At 60.1% G+C, this 20000-nt stretch overlaps 2 non-coding genes across 2 annotated transcripts; both read right to left on the bottom strand.

Annotated features, from left to right (window-relative positions):
* Nucleotides 1–297: 297 nt before the first annotated feature.
* Nucleotides 298–416, bottom strand: LOC131870271 (5S ribosomal RNA). Its single transcript, XR_009368594.1, has one exon. It is a non-coding gene; the product is annotated as a 5S ribosomal RNA (ribosomal RNA).
* A 5915-nt stretch (nucleotides 417–6331) lies between these two features.
* Nucleotides 6332–6450, bottom strand: LOC131870289 (5S ribosomal RNA). The gene has a single exon (XR_009368612.1). It is a non-coding gene; the product is annotated as a 5S ribosomal RNA (ribosomal RNA).
* Nucleotides 6451–20000: the final 13550 nt, after the last annotated feature.

The following is a 20000-nucleotide window of genomic DNA, read 5'->3' as shown; positions in this document are numbered from 1 at the left end:
ACATCACCGTGCACCTTGGCCAACGTGCGCGACTCGACCGAGCGCGCACTGGCCGAGGTGCACACCGATTTCACCTGGGTGCGCGCGCAGCACCTCGGGCGCACCGGGGTGCGCGCACAACGCCCGGGTTGCACCGTGGCCTGTGTGCTCGGGGCGCCTCGGGTGCGCGCTCGGTGTCGCCCCCGCGCGCGCGGTAGTGCGGGCAGCGCACCCCGGCCCGGCCCGGCCCCGACGAGAACGCAAACGGGCAAAAGGTTTATTCAAATAGCATTGCGACGCCCGGCGAAAAACTAAAAAAGGGTGCAACACCGGGACTTCCCGGGAGGTCACCCATCCCAGTACTACTCCGGCCCAAGCGCGCTTAACTGCGGAGTTCTGATGGGATCCGGTGCACTAACGCTGGTATGATCGCACCCGTTATGAGCTTGTCGCAGTGTGTACTTAGCAAACCGCGACCCACGTGCGAATCCACCCCGGCCACCCACCCCCGTCGAGGTGCACACCCTCCCTCGCGAAGTGCGCCCCGTTCGCCAAGTGTGAGCCCTGCCCGGGTGCGCGCACCTTGCTAGGGCGTCGGGTGTGCACCCGGCCCGGCCTACGTGCGTGCACCTGGACGGGGCGTCGTGTGCGTGCAGTGTCCCGTCTGCAACGCGGTGCCCACACACCACCTCGGGCGCAACGACCTGCGCTCACATGTGGGCCGAGTGCACCTTGGTGCATGTTCGGGGCGCCTCGGGTGCACGCTCGATCTTGCCCCGGTGCACCAAGGCGCTCGGTTTGCCCCGGGTGCGCACTTGGTGCAAGGTGGGCACCCAAAATAGGGATCAAGCACCAAAACACAAGTTTCGGGATGCAAAATGGGACCCAAGGACCACAAATGCGTTCCAAGACCCATGATGGGTCCACGAGAACAAAAATGTGTTCCGAGACTTAATAAACAAATATTGGGTTTTAGGAGAAGAAACATGCTCTGATGCCCAAAACGAGAATCGACCCCGAAAAGGCCACAGGCCAAAAGTGGGATGCGAGACAAAAAAAAATGGGACCCGAGGACCAAAATTGGGTTCCCAGGTCGAAGACAGGGCAACCGGACAAGAAACGACCTCTAAGGCTCGAAATGAGTCCCGACGACTAAAACTTGACAAGAAGCACCCATCAGGCACCCAACTCGACACCCATGGGATGCCGACCCACCCGGGCTTCCACCTAGCACACCTTGGCACCCACCCACCCTCGCACCCAACCTCGCACCCAACTTAGCACCTTTGAACCCACATTGGCACTCACCCTGACCCTGGCACCTTGGAACCCACATTGGCACTCACCTTGACCCTGGCACCCACCTTTGCACTCACCTTGGGACCCACCCTGGCTCCCACCTCGGCACCCACCCAGACACCCACCTTGGTTCCTTGGCACCCACCTTGGATCCTTGGCACCCACCCCGACACCCACCTTGGCACGCAACTTGGCTACTTGCCACCCACCTTGGCTCCTTGACGCCCACCCCGACAACCACCCCGTGACCTACCCTGGCTAGGGTTGGTGCACACCCACCCTGGTGCCCACCTTGGCACCCACCCCATGACCCACCTTGGCACGCACCTTAGTACCCACCCCGTTACCCACCCTAGGACCCACCCCGTGACCCACCTTGGCCAGGGTGGGTGCCTTGGTGCGCACAACTTGCCTGGGCTGCACACCAGGGCGGGCTCAAGATGGCACCCGCGTTCCGTTTTTTTCACTATCTTTCAAAACGGAAATTTTAAAATCTCGTTTTTTTTTTTTTTTTGCCTTTTCTGGAAATTAGTGAAGGCAGCGCATCAAAGGTGCGCAATGCTGGTGCGAACCCGGGAGCGCTCCGATGTGTGCTCCAAGGTGCGGCGTGCACGAAGTCCGAGCCCGGCTTGCCCCGGGTGCGCACCTCGCGTGCACCTTCGCCGGGGTGAGCACCTTGGCTGGGTTGCGCGCCCTGGTGCGCACCAAGGAGCGCTCTGAAGTGTGCTCCAAGGTGCGGCGTGCACGAAGTCGGAGCTCGGTTTGCCCCGGGTGTGCACCTCGGGTGCGCACCTCGCGTGCACCTTCGCTGCGGTGGGCACCTTGGCTGGGTTGCGCGCCTTGGTGGGCACCATGCAGTGCACGAAGTCGGAGCCCGGTTTGCCCCGGGCGCGCACCTCCGCCAGGGTGGGCACCTTGGTGCGCACAACTTGCCTGGGCTGCGCACCAGGAAGGGCTCAAGATGGCACCCGCGTTCCGTTTTTTTCACTATCTTTCAGAACGGAAATTTTAAAATATCGTTTTTTTTTGCCTTTTCTGGAAATTAGTGAAGGCAGCGCATCAAAGGTGCGCAACGCTGGTGCGAACCTGGGAGCGCTCCGATGTGTGCTCCAAGGTGCGGCGTGCACGAAGTCGGAGCCCGGTTTGCCCCGGGTGCGCCCTGGTGGGCACCATGGTGCGCACCAAGGAGCGCTCCGAAGTGTGCTCCAAGGTGCGGCCTGCACGAAGTCGGAGCCCGGTTTGCCCCGGGCGTGCACCGCGGGTGGGCACCTTGGTGCGCATGCCTTGCCTGGGCTGCGCACCAGGGCGGGCTCAAGATGGCACCCGCGTTCCGTTTTTTTCACTATCTTTCAAAACGGAAATTTTAAAATCTCATTTTTTTTTGCCTTTTCTGGAAATTAGTGAAGGCAGCGCATCAAAGGTGCGCACCTCGCTGCCCACCACGGTGCGCAACGCCGGTGGGCACCCGGGAGTGCTTCGAAGTGTGCTCCAAGGTGCTGCGTGCACGTTGTCGGAGCCCGGTTTGCCCCGGGTGCGCACCTCGCGTGCACCTTCGTCGGGGTGGGCACCTTGGCTGGGTTTGCCCCGGCTGCGCTCCGAAGCGGGGTTATTGGAGCGCCGCCTCTTTTTTTGTCGGAGCGTTTGGTGGGGTTTCTCGCATTGGCTCTTCCCAGGCCCGGTTGCCACCCTGGCGCGCACGAAGTCGGAAGTAGGGTTAATTGCCCGGGTGCGCACCTTTGCCAGGGTGGGCACCTTACCTGGGCTGTGCACCAGGGCGGGCTCAAGATGGCACCCGCGTTCCGTTTTTTTCACTATCTTTCAAAACGGAAATTTTAAAATCTCCTCTTTTTTTTGCCTTTTCTGGAAATTAGTGAAGGCAGCGCATCAAAGGTGCGCACCTCGCTGCCCACCTTGGTGTGCTCTGAGGTGCGCACCCGGGAGCGCTACGAAGTGTGCTCCAAGGTGCGGCGTGCACGTTGTCGGAGCCCGGTTTGCCCCGGGTGCGCACCTCGCCTGCACCTTGGCCGGGGTGGGCACCCTGGCTGGGTTTGCCCAGGGTGCGCTCCGAAGCGGGGTTACTGGAGCGCCCCCTCTTTTTTTGTCAGAGCGTTTGGTGGGGTTTCTCGCATTGGCTCTTCCCAGGCCCGGTTGTTGGGTGCGCTCCCACCCTGGCGCGCGCGAAGTTGGAAGTTGGGTTAATTGCCCGGGCGCGCACCTTCGCCAGGGTGGGCACCTTGGTGCGCACACCTTGGCTGGGCTGCGCACCAGGGCGGGCTCAAGATGGCACCAGCATTCCCTTTTTCTCACTATCTTTCAAAACGGAAATTTTAAAATCTCGTTTTCTTTTGCCTTTTATGGAAATTAGTGAAGGCATCGCATCAAAGGTGCGCACCTCGCTGCCCACCTTGGTGTGCTCCGAGGTGCCCACCACGGTGCGCTCCGAGGTGCCCACCACGGTGCGCAACGCCGGTGCGAACCCGGGAGCGCCCCGATGTGTGCTCCAAGGTGCGGCGTGCACGAAGCCGGACCCCGGTTTGCCCCGGGTGCGCACCTCGCGTGCACCTTGGTGCGCACACCTTGGCTGGGTTGCGCGGCCTGGTGGGCACCATGGTGTGCACCAAGGAGCGCTCCGAAGTGTGCTCCAAGGTGCGGCGTGCACGAAGTCCTAGCCCGGTTTGCCCCGGGTGCGCACCTTCGCCGCGGTGGGCACCATGGCGTGCACGAAGTCGGAGCCCGGTTTGCCCCGGGTGCGCACCTCGCGTGCACCTTCGCCGGGGTGGGCACCTCGGCTGGGTTGCGCGCCCTGGTGCGCACCAAGGAGCGCTCCGAAGTGTGCTCCAAGGTGCGGCGTGCACGAAGTCGGAGCCCGGTTTGCCCCGGGTGCGCACCTTCGCCGCGGTGGGCACCCTGGTGCGCACCATGGCGTGCACGAAGTCGGAGCCCGGTTTGCCCCGGGTGCGCACCTCGCGTGCACCTTCGGCGGGGTTGCGCGCCCTGGTGCGCACCAAGGAGCGCTCCGAAGTGTGCTCCAAGGTGCGGCGTGCACGAAGTCGGAGCCCGGTTTGCCCCGGGTGCGCACCTCGCGTGCACCTTCGGCGGGGTTGCGCGCCCTGGTGGGCACCATGGTGCGCACCAAGGAGCGCTCCGAAGTGTGCTCCAAGGTGCGGCGTGCACGAAGTCGGAGCCCGGTTTGCCCCGGGTGCGCACCTCGCGTGCACCTTCGCCGCGGTGGGCACCATGGCATGCACGAAGTCGGAGCCCGGTTTGCCCCGGGTGCGCACCTCGCGTGCACCTTCGCCGGGGTGGGCACCTCGGCTGGGTTGCGCGCCCTGGTGCGCACCAAGGAGCGCTCCGAAGTGTGCTCCAAGGTGCGGCGTGCACGAAGTCGGAGCCCGGTTTGCCCCGGGTGCGCACCTCGCGTGCACCTTCGCCGCGGTGGGCACCATGGCGTGCACGAAGTCGGAGCCCGGTTTGCCTCGGGTGCGCACCCCGCGTGCACCTTCGCCGGGGTGGGCACCTCGGCTGGGTTGCGCGCCCTGGTGCGCACCAAGGAGCGCTCCGAAGTGTGCTCCAAGGTGCGGCGTGCACGAAGTCGGAGCCCGGTTTGCCCCGGGTGCGCACCTCGCGTGCACCTTCGCCGCGGTGGGCACCTTGGCTGGGTTGGGCACCATTGAGCGCTCCGAAGTGTGCTCCAAGGTGCGCACCATGGCCCTCCAAGGTGCGCAGCATGGCGTGCACGAAGTCGGAGCCCGGTTTGCCCCGGGTGCGCACCTCGCGTGCACCTTCGCCAGGGTGGGCACCTCGGTGCGCACACCTTCTCAATGTTTTCTTGCCTTTTCTGGAAATTGGTGAAGGCAGCGCATCAAAGGTGCGCACCTCGGTGTGCTCCGAGGTGCGAACCCGAGAGCGCTCCGAGGTGCCCACGAAGTCGAAAGTCGGGTTAATTGCATTGTTTTCCCCGGGTGCGCTCCGAGGTGCGCAACATCGGTGCGCACCAAGGAGGGCTCCGAAGTGTGCTCCAAGGTGCGCACGATTCGGAGCTCGGTTTGCCCGGGGTGCGCACACCTTGGCTGGGTTGCGCACCCTTTGTGCGCTCCAAGGTGCGCACGAAGTCGGAGCTCGGTTTGCCCCGGGTGCGCACCTTCGCCAGGGTGCGCACCTTGATGCGCACGCCTTGGCTGGGCTGCGCACCTTGGTGGGCGCCATGGTGCGCACCTTTCGTGCGCTCCAAGGTGCGCACGAAGTCGGAGCTCGGTTTGCCCCGGGTGCGCACCTTGGTGGGCGCCATGGTGCACTCCGAGGTGCCCAAGATTGGTGCGCAACAAGGAGCGCTCCGAAGTGCGCTCCAAGGTGCGCAGGTGCGCGCGAAGTCGAAAGTTGGGTTAATTGTCCGGTTTGCCTCGGGTGCGCACCTTGCGTGCACCTTCGCCAGGGTGGGCGCCTTGGTGCGCACACCTTGGCTGGGCTGCGCACCCGGGCGCGCACACCTTGGCACCCGCGTTTCCTTCATTTTAAATTTTTTTTTTTTACAATCTCTCAAGTGGGAAATTCTATAATCTCAACTTTTTTTGCCTTTTCAGGAAACTTTTGAATGGAGCGCATCATTGGTGCGCTCCGAAGTGTGCTCCAAGGTGCGCACCTCTGGTGTGCTCCAAAGCTCTCTCCAGCTGCGTGCACCTGCCCCGGCCGCGCACCCGGCCCCGCCCAGCTTCGCTCACCTGTCCCGGGCGTCTGGTGCGGAACCTTAGAGTAAGAAACATCACCGTGCACCTTGGCCAACGTGCGCGACTCGACCGAGCGCGCACTGGCCGAGGTGCACACCGATTTCACCTGGGTGCGCGCGCAGCACCTCGGGCGCACCGGGGTGCGCGCACAACGCCCGGGTTGCACCGTGGCCTGTGTGCTCGGGGCGCCTCGGGTGCGCGCTCGGTGTCGCCCCCGCGCGCGCGGTAGTGCGGGCAGCGCACCCCGGCCCGGCCCGGCCCCGACGAGAACGCAAACGGGCAAAAGGTTTATTCAAATAGCATTGCGACGCCCGGCGAAAAACTAAGAAAGGGTGCAACACCGGGACTTCCCGGGAGGTCACCCATCCTAGTACTACTCCGGCCCAAGCGCGCTTAACTGCGGAGTTCTGATGGGATCCGGTGCACTAACGCTGGTATGATCGCACCCGTTATGAGCTTGTCGCAGTGTGTACTTAGCAAACCGCGACCCACGTGCGAATCCACCCCGGCCACCCACCCCCGTCGAGGTGCACACCCTCCCTCGCGAAGTGCGCCCCGTTCGCCAAGTGTGAGCCCTGCCCGGGTGCGCGCACCTTGCTAGGGCGTCGGGTGTGCACCCGGCCCGGCCTACGTGCGTGCACCTGGACGGGGCGTCGTGTGCGTGCAGTGTCCCGTCTGCAACGCGGTGCCCACACACCACCTCGGGCGCAACGACCTGCGCTCACATGTGGGCCGAGTGCACCTTGGTGCATGTTCGGGGCGCCTCGGGTGCACGCTCGATCTTGCCCCGGTGCACCAAGGCGCTCGGTTTGCCCCGGGTGCGCACTTGGTGCAAGGTGGGCACCCAAAATAGGGATCAAGCACCAAAACACAAGTTTCGGGATGCAAAATGGGACCCAAGGACCACAAATGCGTTCCAAGACCCATGATGGGTCCACGAGAACAAAAATGTGTTCCGAGACTTAATAAACAAATATTGGGTTTTAGGAGAAGAAACATGCTCTGATGCCCAAAACGAGAATCGACCCCGAAAAGGCCACAGGCCAAAAGTGGGATGCGAGACAAAAAAAAATGGGACCCGAGGACCAAAATTGGGTTCCCAGGTCGAAGACAGGGCAACCGGACAAGAAACGACCTCTAAGGCTCGAAATGAGTCCCGACGACTAAAACTTGACAAGAAGCACCCATCAGGCACCCAACTCGACACCCATGGGATGCCGACCCACCCGGGCTTCCACCTAGCACACCTTGGCACCCACCCACCCTCGCACCCAACCTCGCACCCAACTTAGCACCTTTGAACCCACATTGGCACTCACCCTGACCCTGGCACCTTGGAACCCACATTGGCACTCACCTTGACCCTGGCACCCACCTTTGCACTCACCTTGGGACCCACCCTGGCTCCCACCTCGGCACCCACCCAGACACCCACCTTGGTTCCTTGGCACCCACCTTGGATCCTTGGCACCCACCCCGACACCCACCTTGGCACGCAACTTGGCTACTTGCCACCCACCTTGGCTCCTTGACGCCCACCCCGACAACCACCCCGTGACCTACCCTGGCTAGGGTTGGTGCACACCCACCCTGGTGCCCACCTTGGCACCCACCCCATGACCCACCTTGGCACGCACCTTAGTACCCACCCTGTTACCCACCCTAGGACCCACCCCGTGACCCACCTTGGCCAGGGTGGGTGCACCCACCCTGGTGCCCACCTTGGCACCCACCCATCCTAGCACCCAGCCTGTGACCGGGCTTGGAACCCAACCTTGCACCCGTCTTGGCCAGTGTGGGTGCGCACCCATCCTGGCACCCACGTTGTGACACACCCTTTAACCCACGCACCCTAGCAGCCACGTTGGCACCCACCTTGGAACACAACCTAGCAACTTGGCACCCACCCCGTGACCCACCTTGGCATCCACCATAGCAGTCGCCCACTTGGCACCCACCTTGGAACCCAAGTTGGCACCCACCTCGGCACCCACCTTGACACTTGTGGACCCACCTTGCCACTCACCCTAGCATCGACCCATCCTAGCACCCACCCTGGCACCTTTGCACCCTAGCACTCACCCATCCTAGCACCTAACCTGTGACCCACCTTGACACTCACCCTCGCACCCACCTTGGAACCCAACCTAGCACCCACCCACCCTGACACCAACCCTAGCACCTACCCACCCTTGCACCCACCCTGTGACCCATCTTGGCACCCACCCATCCTACCACTCAACCTATCACCCACCTTCTCACCCACCTTGGCATCCACCTTAGCACCCACCCACACTGGCACCTTGGCACCCACCTCGGGCAAGGTGGGTGCACACCCACCCTGACACCCAATTTAGAACCAACCGAGCATGTTACCCACCTTGGCACCCACATTGCAGCCCACCCTAGTACCCACCCTATGACCCACATTGGCATCCACACCCTAGCACCCAGGCACCTCGACACCCGCCTTGACACGCACCCTAGCACTAAACCTGTGACCCACCTTGGAACTCACCCTAGAACCCACCCACCCTGTGAACCACCTTGGCATCCACCTTAGCACCCACCCACCTTGGCACCCACTCTAGCACTCACCCATCCTAACACCCAACTTGTTACCCACCTTGGCACCCGCCCTCGCGTCCACCTTGAAACCCACCCTAGCACCCACCCACGCAGGAGCCCACCTTGGCACCCAACCTAACACCCACGCATCCTGGCACCCAACTTGTGACCCACCTTGGAACCCACCCTAGTACCCACCTTTGAACCCACTATATCACCAACCCACCTTGGCACCCACCCTATGACCCTCTTTGGAATCCACCCTAGCACGCACCCACCCTGGCACCCACCATGGAGCGCACCCTAGCACCCACCCACCTCGGCACGCACCTCAACACCCACCTTGGTGTGCGCACTGCGCCAACCTCTCAAAGACCCTATGTGGTGCGCTCCAAAGTGTACACCTTTGGTGCGCTCCAAGGTGCGCACCTTTGGTGCACACCGAGGTGCACACCAAAGTGTGCACCGAGGTGAGCACCAAAGTGCACTCCAAGGTGCACACCAAGGCGTGCACCTTTGGTGCGGTCAATGCAAACGAATTCGGAAGTTGGGGTCGATGTCCTAATCGCTGCTGCAGACTACACGTATGAGAATCGGACAAATAGCTTTATATAGGGGAGGTGTTGCGTTTGATGGGTCGACTCCCCTGGTTGTGTGCACTGCACCAACTTCAAAGACCCTGTCTTGTTTAAGAAGTCAAAAGTTGGGGTGGATGTCCTAATCATTGCTGCAGTCTACGCATGTATGAGAATCAGACAAATAGCTTATATAGGGGAGGTGTTGCATTCGGTGGGTTGACTCCCCTGGTTGTGCGCACTGCGCCAACCTCAAAGACCCCGCATAGCAGAAGAAGTCGGAAGTCGGATTTTGGTGAGCACCAAGGCGTGCACCTTTGGTGCGGTCAACGCAGACGAATTCAGAAGTTGGGGTGGATGTCCTAATCGTTGTTGCAGGCTACACATGTATGAGAATCAGACAAATAGCTTATATAGGGGAGGTGTTGGGTTTGATGGGTCAACTCCCTTGGTTGTGCGCATTACGCCAACCTCAAAGACCTTGTTTTCGTTAAGAAGTCAAAAGTTGGGGTCAATGTCCTAATGGCTCCTGTAGGCTACACATGTATGAGAATCGGACAAATAGCTTATATAGGGGAGGTGTTGGGTTTGATGGGTCGACTCCCCTGGTTGTGCGCATTACGTCAACCTCAAAGACCTTGTTTTCGTTAAGAAGTCAAAAGTTGGGGTCGATGTCCTAATTGCTCCTGTAGACTACACATGTATGAGAATCAGACAAATAGCTTATATAGGGGAGGTGTTGGGTTTGATGGGTTGACTCCCCTAGTTGTTCGCATTACACCAACCTCAAAGACCTTGTTTTCGTTTAGAAGCCGAAAGTTGGGGTCGATGTCCTAATTGCTCCTGCAGGCTACGCATGTATGAGAATCAGACAAATAGCTTATATAGGGGAGGTGTTGGGTTTGATGGGTCGACTCCCCTGGTTGTGCGCATTGCGCCAACCTCAAAGACCCTGCATTGCGGATGAAGTCGAAAGTCAGAGTTTGGTGTGCTACAAGGTGTGGTCGAAGGTGCTCACCTAGGTGTGCACCTTTGGAGCGCAGGAAAAGTGCCCTCCAAAAGTGCGCACCTTTGGAGTGCACAAAAGTGCCCTCCAAAAGTGCGCACCTTTGGAGCGCACAAAAGTGCCCTCCAAAAAGTGCCCTCCAAAAGTGCGCACCTTTGGAGCGCACAAAAGTGCCCTCCAAAAAGTGCCCTCCAAAAGTGCGCACCTTTGGAGTGCAGAAAAGTGCCCTCCAAAAAGTGCCCTCCAAAAGTGTGCACCTTTGGAGTGCACAAAAGTGCCCTCCAAAAGTGCGCACCTTTGGAGCGCAGAAAAGTGCCCTCCAAAAAGTGCCCTCCAAAAGTGCGCACCTTTGGAGCGCAGAAAAGTGCCCTCCAAAAAGTGCCCTCCAAAAGTGCGCACCTTTGGAGCGCAGAAAAGTGCCCTCCAAAAAGTGCCCTCCAAAAGTGCGCACCTTTGGAGCGCAGAAAAGTGCCCTCCAAAAAGTGCCCTCCAAAAGTGCGCACCTTTGGAGCGCACAAAAGTGCCCTCCAAAAAGTGCCCTCCAAAAGTGCGCACCTTTGGAGCGCACAAAAGTGCCCTCCAAAAGTGCGCACCTTTGGAGCGCACAAAAGTGCCCTCCAAAAGTGCGCACTTTTGGTGCGCACCAAGGCGCTGGTTCGGTCGTTGCAGGCGAGTTCGGAAGTTGGGGTCGATGTCCTGAGCGGAGGTGCAAACTACACAGGTGTCGGAATCGGACAAATAGCTTATATAGGGGAGGTGTATGCTTCGATGGGTCGACTCCCCAGGTTGAGCGCACCGCGCCAACCTCAAAGACCCTACGGTATGGATGAAGTCGGAAGTTGGGTCCGATGACCGATTCGATTAGTAGGTATGCTCATGAGGTCGGAATTTGGGTCCGATGACCTGCCATGTGCAGGAAGGCGAATGTTGGCACTGTGCGTTGCAAGGTGCACACCAAGGTGCTGGTGCGGTCTTTTTAGTCGAGTTCGGAAGTTGGGGTCGATGTCCTGATCGGAGGTGCAAGCTACACAGGTGTGGGAATCGGACAAATAGCTTATATAGGGGAGGTGTATGCTTCGTTGGGTCGACTCCCCGGGTTGAGCGCACCGCGCCAACCTCAAAGACCCTACGGTATGGATGAAGTCGGAAGTTGGGTCCGATGACCGATTCGATATGTAGGCATACTCGCGAGGTCGGAATTTGGGTCCGATGACCTGCCATGTGCAGGAAGGCGAATGTTGGCACTGTGCGTTGCAAGGTGCGCACCAAGGCGCTGGTTCGGTCGTTGCAGGCGAGTTCGGAAGTTGGGGTCGATGTCCTGATCGGAGGTGCAAACTACACAGGTGTGGGAATCGGACAAATAGCTTATATAGGGGAGGTGTATGCTTCGTTGGGTCGACTCCCCGGGTTGAGCGCACCGCGCCAACCTCAAAGACCCTACGGTATGGATGAAGTCGGAAGTTGTGTCCGATGACCGATTCGATATGTAGGCATACTCGCGAGGTCGGAATTTGGGTCCGATGACCTGCCATGTGCAGGAAGGCGAATGTTGGGACTGTGCGTCGCAAGGTGCGCACCAAGGCGCTGGTGCCGTCGTTGCAGTCGAGTTCGGAAGTTGGGGTCGATGTCCTGGTCAGAGGTGCAAACTACACAGGTGTGGGAATCGGACAAATAGCTTATATAGGGGAGGTGTATGCTTCGATGGGTCGACTCCCCGGGTTGAGCGCACCGCGCCAACCTCAAAGACCCTACAGTATGGATGAAGTCGGAAGTTGGGTCCGATGACCGATTCGATACGTAGGCATATTGGCGAGGTCTGAATTTGTGTCCGATGACCTGCCATGCGCAGGAAGGCGGAATTTGGGTCCGATGACCGAGTTGATGGCGTGCCATGCGCAGAAAGGCGGAATTTGGGTCCGATGACCGAGTTGATGTTGATGGCCCGCCATGCACAGGAAGGCGGAATTTGGGTCCGATGACCGATTTGAAGGCGTGCCATGCGCAGAAAGGCGGAGTTTGGGTCCGATGACCGAGTTGATATTGATGGCCCGCCATGCGCAGGAAGGCGGAATTTGGGTCCGATGACCTGACATACGCATGGAGTCCGACTCGGGGGCCGATGTTCGATTCGATGACTTGCATTGTGGGTAAAGTCGGAAGTTGTGGTCTTTGACCCGATTCGATGACCAGACTTCGGCTGCTTGAGAATCGGACAAATAACTTATATAGGGGAGGTAGTGTTCTCGAGCATCCTCCCCCCGTGCCCGTTTATGTCGATTGATGCTGGTGCTCGACTGGTTGGAGCGCTCGGATGCAAAAATCTTGCACCAGGATTTATCGATTGTGATGGACACGGCAAGTCTCCTGATTGCTATGCAGGAGCTCATCGTGAATCTCTATGCGGCCTTGGTATGGACTCGACCTGCGGAATGGTTCGGCAATGGTAGTCGCTCCAACACGTCCTTGCAATGGCCACAGAGGTGATTCGACTAGAGCTCCAGTCTAGCTTTTGGGTTGCTTGGCGGACTGGTATAGCCGCGATCGAGTTCCGGCCATGAACGTTTTAGATAGCTCTTGGGCTTTCTGGGACGGAAGTCGGAAGTTTGGGCTGTTGTCCGATTTGATGACCATTCTTCGGATGTGTGAGAATCGGACAAATAACTTATATAGGGGACTGTGTTGTCTCACGCAGCCCCCTCCGTGCCCCTCTATCTCGACCGATGTTGGTGCTTGAAAGGGTTGGGATCGCTCGGATTTATAAACGTGCACCACCATTTGTCGAGTGTGAGGGACGCGGCAGGTCTCCTAAATGCTATACGGGCGCTCTCTGAGAATCTCTATCCGGCCTCGACACAGACTAGTCTTGCTGAATGGTTTGGCACTGGTAGTCGATCCAACACGTCGTTGTTGTGGCCGCCTAGGCGATTCGATTCGAGCCCCCGTCTAGCTTTTGGGTTGCTTGGCGGATTTTGCCCTATCCGCAAGTGAGCTCGGTCCCTAAACGTTCGAGAAACCCGATTGCTATGCGCCGACTCTCTTTCTTGCGAGCCTCCATCTAGCTTTTGGGTCTCTACGGAACGGAAGTCGGAATCTGGGACCGTTGTTTGATTCGACGAGGCAGACTACGGTTGTGCGAGAATCGGACAAATAACTTATATAGGGGAGGTGTTGACTGGAGCATTCTCCCCCGTGCCCCTCTAACTCGACCAATGCTGGCGCTCGAACGGTGGTAGCGCTCGGATTTTCGTTGAGCGCCAGCATTGGTCGATTTAGAGGGGCATGCGAGATTCCCGAATGCTATGCGAGGGCTCTAACGGAAATGTCTATTGGTTTCGGTATGGATGCAATTGCGAGTGGTTCGGCAAAGGTAGTCGTTCCGATGCGTCCATGTCGTGGCCAAATCGATAATTCGATTTGAGCCCTCGTATAGCATTTGGGTCTCTCGATGTGATTCCGCATTCCAGTCCCTTTGGGCACTGCTTGAGCCGCATCCCAGGGGGTTCCCTTCCCAATAATCTGCCTCGCAACCCGATTGCTATGCGGTGAGGCTCCTCGGCCGCCTCGGAACTATCTGTGTATCAGACGCATCGCGGGATAAGGGGTTGGCAACGGTAGTCGCCCCAAGCGCGTCCGATGCTTGGACCATTCCGAGGCGGCCCTGAAGCCTCTTCCGTCTAGCCGTTGGGTCCTTCTCGCCGCATCCCTTGCCTCGCACCCCGATTGCTATGCGGTGAGGCTCCTCGGCCGCCTTGGAACTATCTGTGTATCAGACGCATCGCGGGATAAGGGGTTGTCACTGGTAGTCGCCCCAAGCGCGTCCGATGCTTGGACCATTCCGAGGCGGCCCTGAAGCCTCTTCCGTCTAGCCGTTGGGTCCTTCTCGCCGCATCCCTCGACTCGCACCCCGATTGCTATGCAGTGAGGCTCCTCGGCCGCCTTGGAACTATCTGTGTATCGGACGCGTCGCGGGATAAGGGGTTGTCACTGGTAGTCGCCCCAAGCGCGTCCGATGCTTGGACCATTCCGAGGCGGCCCTGAAGCCTCTTCCGTCTAGCCGTTGGGTCCTTCTCGCCGCATCCCTCGCCTCGCACCCCGATTGCTATGCGGTGAGGCTCCTCGGCCGCCTTGGAACTATCTGTGTATCGGACGCGTCGCGGGATAAGGGGTTGTCACTGGTAGTCGCCCCAAGCGCGTGCGATGCATGGACCATTCCCAGGCGGCCCTGAAGCCTCTTCCGTCTAGCCGTTGGGTCCTTCTCGCCGCATCCCTCGCCTCGCACCCCGATTGCTATGCGGTGAGGCTCCTCGGCCGCCTTGGAACTATCTGTGTATCGGACGCATCGCGGGATAAGGGGTTGTCACTGGTAGTCGCCCCAAGCGCGTCCGATGCTTGGACCATTCCGAGGCGGCCCTGAAGCCTCTTCCGTCTAGCCGTTGGGTCCTTCTCGCCGCATCCCTCGCCTCGCACCCCGATTGCTATGCGGTGAGGCTCCTCGGCCGCCTTGGAACTATCTGTGTATCGGACGCGTCGCGGGATAAGGGGTTGTCACTGGTAGTCGCCCCAAGCGCGTCCGATGCTTGGACCATTCCGAGGCGGCCCTGAAGCCTCTTCCGTCTAGCCGTTGGGTCCTTCTCGCCGCATCCCTCGCCTCGCACCCCGATTGCTATGCGGTGAGGCTCCTCGGCCGCCTTGGAACTATCTGTGTATCGGACGCGTCGCGGGATAAGGGGTTGTCACTGGTAGTCGCCCCAAGCGCGTCCGATGCTTGGACCATTCCGAGGCGGCCCTGAAGCCTCTTCCGTCTAGCCGTTGGGTCCTTCTCGCCGCATCCCTCGCCTCGCACCCCGATTGCTATGCGGTGAGGCTCCTCGGCCGCCTTGGAACTATCTGTGTATCGGACGCATCGCGGGATAAGGGGTTGTCACTGGTAGTCGCCCCAAGCGCGTCCGATGCTTGGACCATTCCGAGGCGGCCCTGAAGCCTCTTCCGTCTAGCCGTTGGGTCCTTCTCGCCGCATCCCTCGCCTCGCACCCCGATTGCTATGCGGTGAGGCTCCTCGGCCGCCTTGGAACTATCTGTGTATCGGACGCGTCGCGGGATAAGGGGTTGTCACTGGTAGTCGCCCCAAGCGCGTCCGATGCTTGGACCATTCCGAGGCGGCCCTGAAGCCTCTTCCGTCTAGCCGTTGGGTCCTTCTCGCCGCATCCCTCGCCTCGCACCCCGATTGCTATGCGGTGAGGCTCCTCGGCCGCCTTGGAACTATCTGTGTATCGGACGCGTCGCGGGATAAGGGGTTGTCACTGGTAGTCGCCCCAAGCGCGTCCGATGCTTGGACCATTCCGAGGCGGACCTGAAGCCTCTTCCGTCTAGCCGTTGGGTCCTTCTCGCCGCATCCCTCGCCTCGCACCCCGATTGCTATGCGGTGAGGCTCCTCGGCCGCCTTGGAACTATCTGTGTATCGGACGCGTCGCGGGATAAGGGGTTGTCACTGGTAGTCGCCCCAAGCGCGTCCGATGCTTGGACCATTCCGAGGCGGCCCTGAAGCCTCTTCCGTCTAGCCGTTGGGTCCTTCTTGCCGCATCCCTCGCCTCGCACCCCGATTGCTATGCGGTGAGGCTCCTCGGCCGCCTTGGAACTATCTGTGTATCGGACGCGTCGCGGGATAAGGGGTTGTCACTGGTAGTCGCCCCAAGCGCGTCCGATGCTTGGACCATTCCGAGGCGGCCCTGAAGCCTCTTCCGTCTAGCCGTTGGGTCCTTCTCGCCGCATCCCTCGCCTCGCACCCCGATTGCTATGCGGTGAGGCTCCTCGGCCGCCTTGGAACTATCTGTGTATCGGACGCATCGCGGGATAAGGGGTTGTCACTGGTAGTCGCCCCAAGCGCGTCCGATGCTTGGACCATTCCGAGGCGGCCCTGAAGCCTCTTCCGTCTAGCCGTTGGGTCCTTCTCGCCGCATCCCTCGCCTCGCACCCCGATTGCTATGCGGTGAGGCTCCTCGGCCGCCTTGGAACTATCTGTGTATCGGACGCGTCGCGGGATAAGGGGTTGTCACTGGTAGTCGCCCCAAGCGCGTCCGATGCTTGGACCATTCCGAGGCGGACCTGAAGCCTCTTCCGTCTAGCCGTTGTGTCCTTCTCGCCGCATCCCTCGCCTCGCACCCCGATTGCTATGCGGTGAGGCTCCTCGGCCGCCTTGGAACTATCTGTGTATCGGACGCGTCGCGGGATAAGGGGTTGTCACTGGTAGTCGCCCCAAGCGCGTCCGATGCTTGGACCATTCCGAGGCGGCCCTGAAGCCTCTTCCGTCTAGCCGTTGGGTCCTTCTCGCCGCATCCCTCGCCTCGCACCCCGATTGCTATGCGGTGAGGCTCCTCGGCCGCCTTGGAACTATCTGTGTATCGGACGCGTCGCGGGATAAGGGGTTGTCACTGGTAGTCGCCCCAAGCGCGTCCGATGCTTGGACCATTCCGAGGCGGACCTGAAGCCTCTTCCCTCTAGCCGTTGGGGCTTTCTCGCCGCATCCCTCGCCTCGCACCCCGATTGCTATTCGGTGAGGCTCCTCGGCCGCCTTGGAACTATCTGTGTATCGGACGCATCGCGGGATAAGGGGTTGGCAGTGGTAGTCGCCCCAAGCGCGTCCGATGCTTGGACCATTCCGAGGCGGCCCTGCAGCCTCTTCCGTCTAGCCGTTGGGGCCATCTCGCTGCATCCCCCACCTCGCACCACGATTGCTATGCGGTGAGGCTCCTTGGCCGCCTCGGAACTATCTGTGTATCGGACGCATCGCGGGATAAGGGGTTGTCACTGGTAGTCGCCCCAAGCGCGTCCGATGCTTGGACTATTCCGAGGCGGCCCTGCAGCCTCTTCCGTCTAGCCGTTGGGGCCATCTCGCCGCATCCCCCAGCTCCTCGGCCGCCTCGGAACTATCTGTGTATCGGACGCATCGCGGGATAAGGGGTTGGCAGTGGTAGTCGCCCCAAGCGCGTTCGATGCTTGGACTATTCCGAGGCGGCCCCGCAGCCTCTTCCGTCTACCCTTTGGGGCCATCTCGCCGCATCCCTCGCCTCGCACCCCGATTGCTATGCGGTGAGGCTCCTCGGCCGCCTGGGAACTATCTTCGTATCGGATGCATCGCGGGATAAGGGGTTGTCACTGGTAGTCGCCCCAAGCGCGTCCGATGCTTGGACTATTCCGAGGCGGCCCTGTGGCCTCTTCCGTCTAGCCGTTGGGGCCATCTCGCCGCATCCCTCACCTCGCACCCCCATTGCTATGCGGTGAGGCTCCTCGGCCGCCTTGGAACTGTCTTCGTATCGGAAGCATCGCGGGATAAGGGGTTGTCACTGGTAGTCGCCCCAAGCGCGTCCGATGCTTGGACTATTCCGAGGCGGCCCTGCAGCCTCTTCCGTCTAGCCGTTGGGGCCATCTCGCCGCATCCCCCACCTCGCACCCGGATTGCTATGCGGTGAGGCTCCTCGGCCGCCTTGGAACTATCTTCGTATCGGACGCATCGCGGGATAAGGGGTTGTCACTGGTAGTCGCCCCAAGCGCGTCCGATGCTTGGACTATTCCGACGCGGCCCTGTGGCCTCTTCCGTCTAGCCGTTGGGGCCATCTCGCCGCATCCCCCACCTCGCACCCCGATTGCTATGCGGTGAGGCTCCTCGGCCGCCTTGGAACCATCTTCGTATCGGACGCATCGCGGGATGAGGGGTTGTCACTGGTAGTCGCCCCAAGCGCGTCCGATGCTTGGACCATTCCGAGGCGGCCCTGAAGCCTCTTCCGTCTAGCCGTTGGGGCCTTCCCGCCCCATCCCTCGCCTCGCACCCCCGATTGCTATGCGGTGAGGCTCCTCGGCCGCCTTGGAACCATCTGTGTATCGGACGCATCGCGGGATAAGGGGTTGGCACTGGTAGTCGCCCCAAGCGCGTCCGATGCTTGGAGCATTCCGAGGTGGCCCTGAAGCCTCTTCCGTCTAGCCGTTGGGGCCTTCCCGCCCCATCCCTCGCCTCGCACCCCGATTGATATGCGGTGAGGCTCCTCGGCCGCCTTGGAACTATCTGTGTATCGGACGCATCGCGGGATAAGGGGTTGGCACTGGTAGTCGTCCCAATCGCGTCCGATGCTTGGACCATTCCGAGGCGGCCCTGCAGCCTCTTCCGTTTAGCCGTCGGGGCCTTCCCGCCGCATCCCTCGCCTCGCATCCCGATTCCTATGCGGTGAGTCTTCTCGGCCGCCGCGGAACTATACCTGTTATTGCTACTGCATCCTTCGGCTGGTAACCTCCTCTGCCGCCTTGGAACGTTCTCTTTGTCGGACGCGTCGCGGGATAAGGGGTTGGCACTGGTAGTCGCCCCAAGCGCGCCCGATGCATAGACCGCTCCGAGTTGACCTTGCTTTCAGCCTCTCACATGCATAGACCTCTCTGAGTCGACCCTGCAGCCTCTCACGTTTAGCCTTTGGAATCTCGCCTCACAACATGATTGCTATCCTTGATGCATCCCTTGCCTCGAGCCCTGATTGCTTTCTTGGCTGCATCCCTCCTCTCCTCACAGCCCGGTTGTCATCACTGCTTCATCCGTCGCTTCATGCATTCTGGCTGCTGGGCCCTTCCCACCGCACACCTCGATTGCTATCTCTTCTGCATCACACACCCCGATTGCTATCTCTGCTACATCCCTCGGCTCTCACTTCTGCATCCTTCGCCTCCCACCTCGATTGCTATCAATGCTGCATCCGTAACCTCACACCCCGATTGCTATGCGGGGAGGCTCCTTGGCCGCCTTGGAAATTTCTGTGTGTCGGACGCACCGCGGGATAAGGGGTTGGCACTGGTAGTCGCCCCAAGTGCGCCCGATTCTTAGACCGCTTCGAGGTGACCTCGTAGCCTCTTTCGTCCAGGCTTCCTGCCTTCAACGCCCTTTTTACACCTCGATTGCTATGCGCGGGCTCGTTGGCGTCTATCACCTCTCTGCGAAGAGTGGCACGATGATTGTTGGGGTAAATCGTAGCAGTCCGATCTCTGGCCTTGGGCCATTGTGAGGGCTGATCGATTTCCTGTGCGCATCTCGTGTTCGCCCAGTAACAGACTCGACGACTTGTAATCGGTCTTGTTCCCGATTGTTCCTGGAGGTAGTCTTCGGAACTCTTGGATTTGACCTGTCACTCGAACTGTCCTCTTCCGAGGATGCTTGTGTGTGTGTGCTTGTGCCATTTCCTTGGCGGTATTAACGAGATATTAAAGAGCGGAGTGAGCGCCTCGCCCAGCTATGTTTGGGGCTCTCACTCCCTTACCCGGTGTGCGACCGCTTTGCACGTAGGTTGCGGAGCATCGCGACTCTTTCGATGTTTGGCGGTTGTCTTCCGGTGATGCGTTGGTCCCGAAGTGCACGTTACTAGCATTTCTGCCATTGTTCTCGATCTTTGGCACGTTCCTTCGTTGCAATTGGATATATATCTCCGTTTATACGCGCAGGCTTCTCCCGCCTATTCAGCGCTGTCCCACTCTCAGCACTCTCGTGGTCTCCTTGGCTTCTCTCTCCCGTGAGCGAGCTCTCTTCTCGAGTCTTTTCCATGTCCCATGGAGGTTGCCTTGCGAAATTCGGGCACACAAACGTGACCGGATAAGAGCGGAATTGCCTATGAGGAGAAGCTCACCTTAGGGAGCAGCAATGCCGAGTGTTTCGACAGAGGGTAGAGGGGGCGTTGTTTGGGCGGTTGCACAAAAGAGTGCTACGGTTGCACTGAAGGTTGCTTCTTCGTCTCCGACGAACTCTTCGAGGCAAAAAAGCTTGTATACGGGGTCGAGGTGGGACTGTTCGTGCGAGTTGCGCCACCAAAAGTGCGTAGGGGG

The sequence above is a fragment of the Cryptomeria japonica genome, unplaced genomic scaffold (genome assembly GCF_030272615.1).
Source record: "Cryptomeria japonica unplaced genomic scaffold, Sugi_1.0 HiC_scaffold_310, whole genome shotgun sequence".
Classification (NCBI taxonomy): Eukaryota; Viridiplantae; Streptophyta; class Pinopsida; order Cupressales; family Cupressaceae; genus Cryptomeria; species Cryptomeria japonica.
This window is presented reverse-complemented; position numbering and strand designations above follow the sequence as displayed.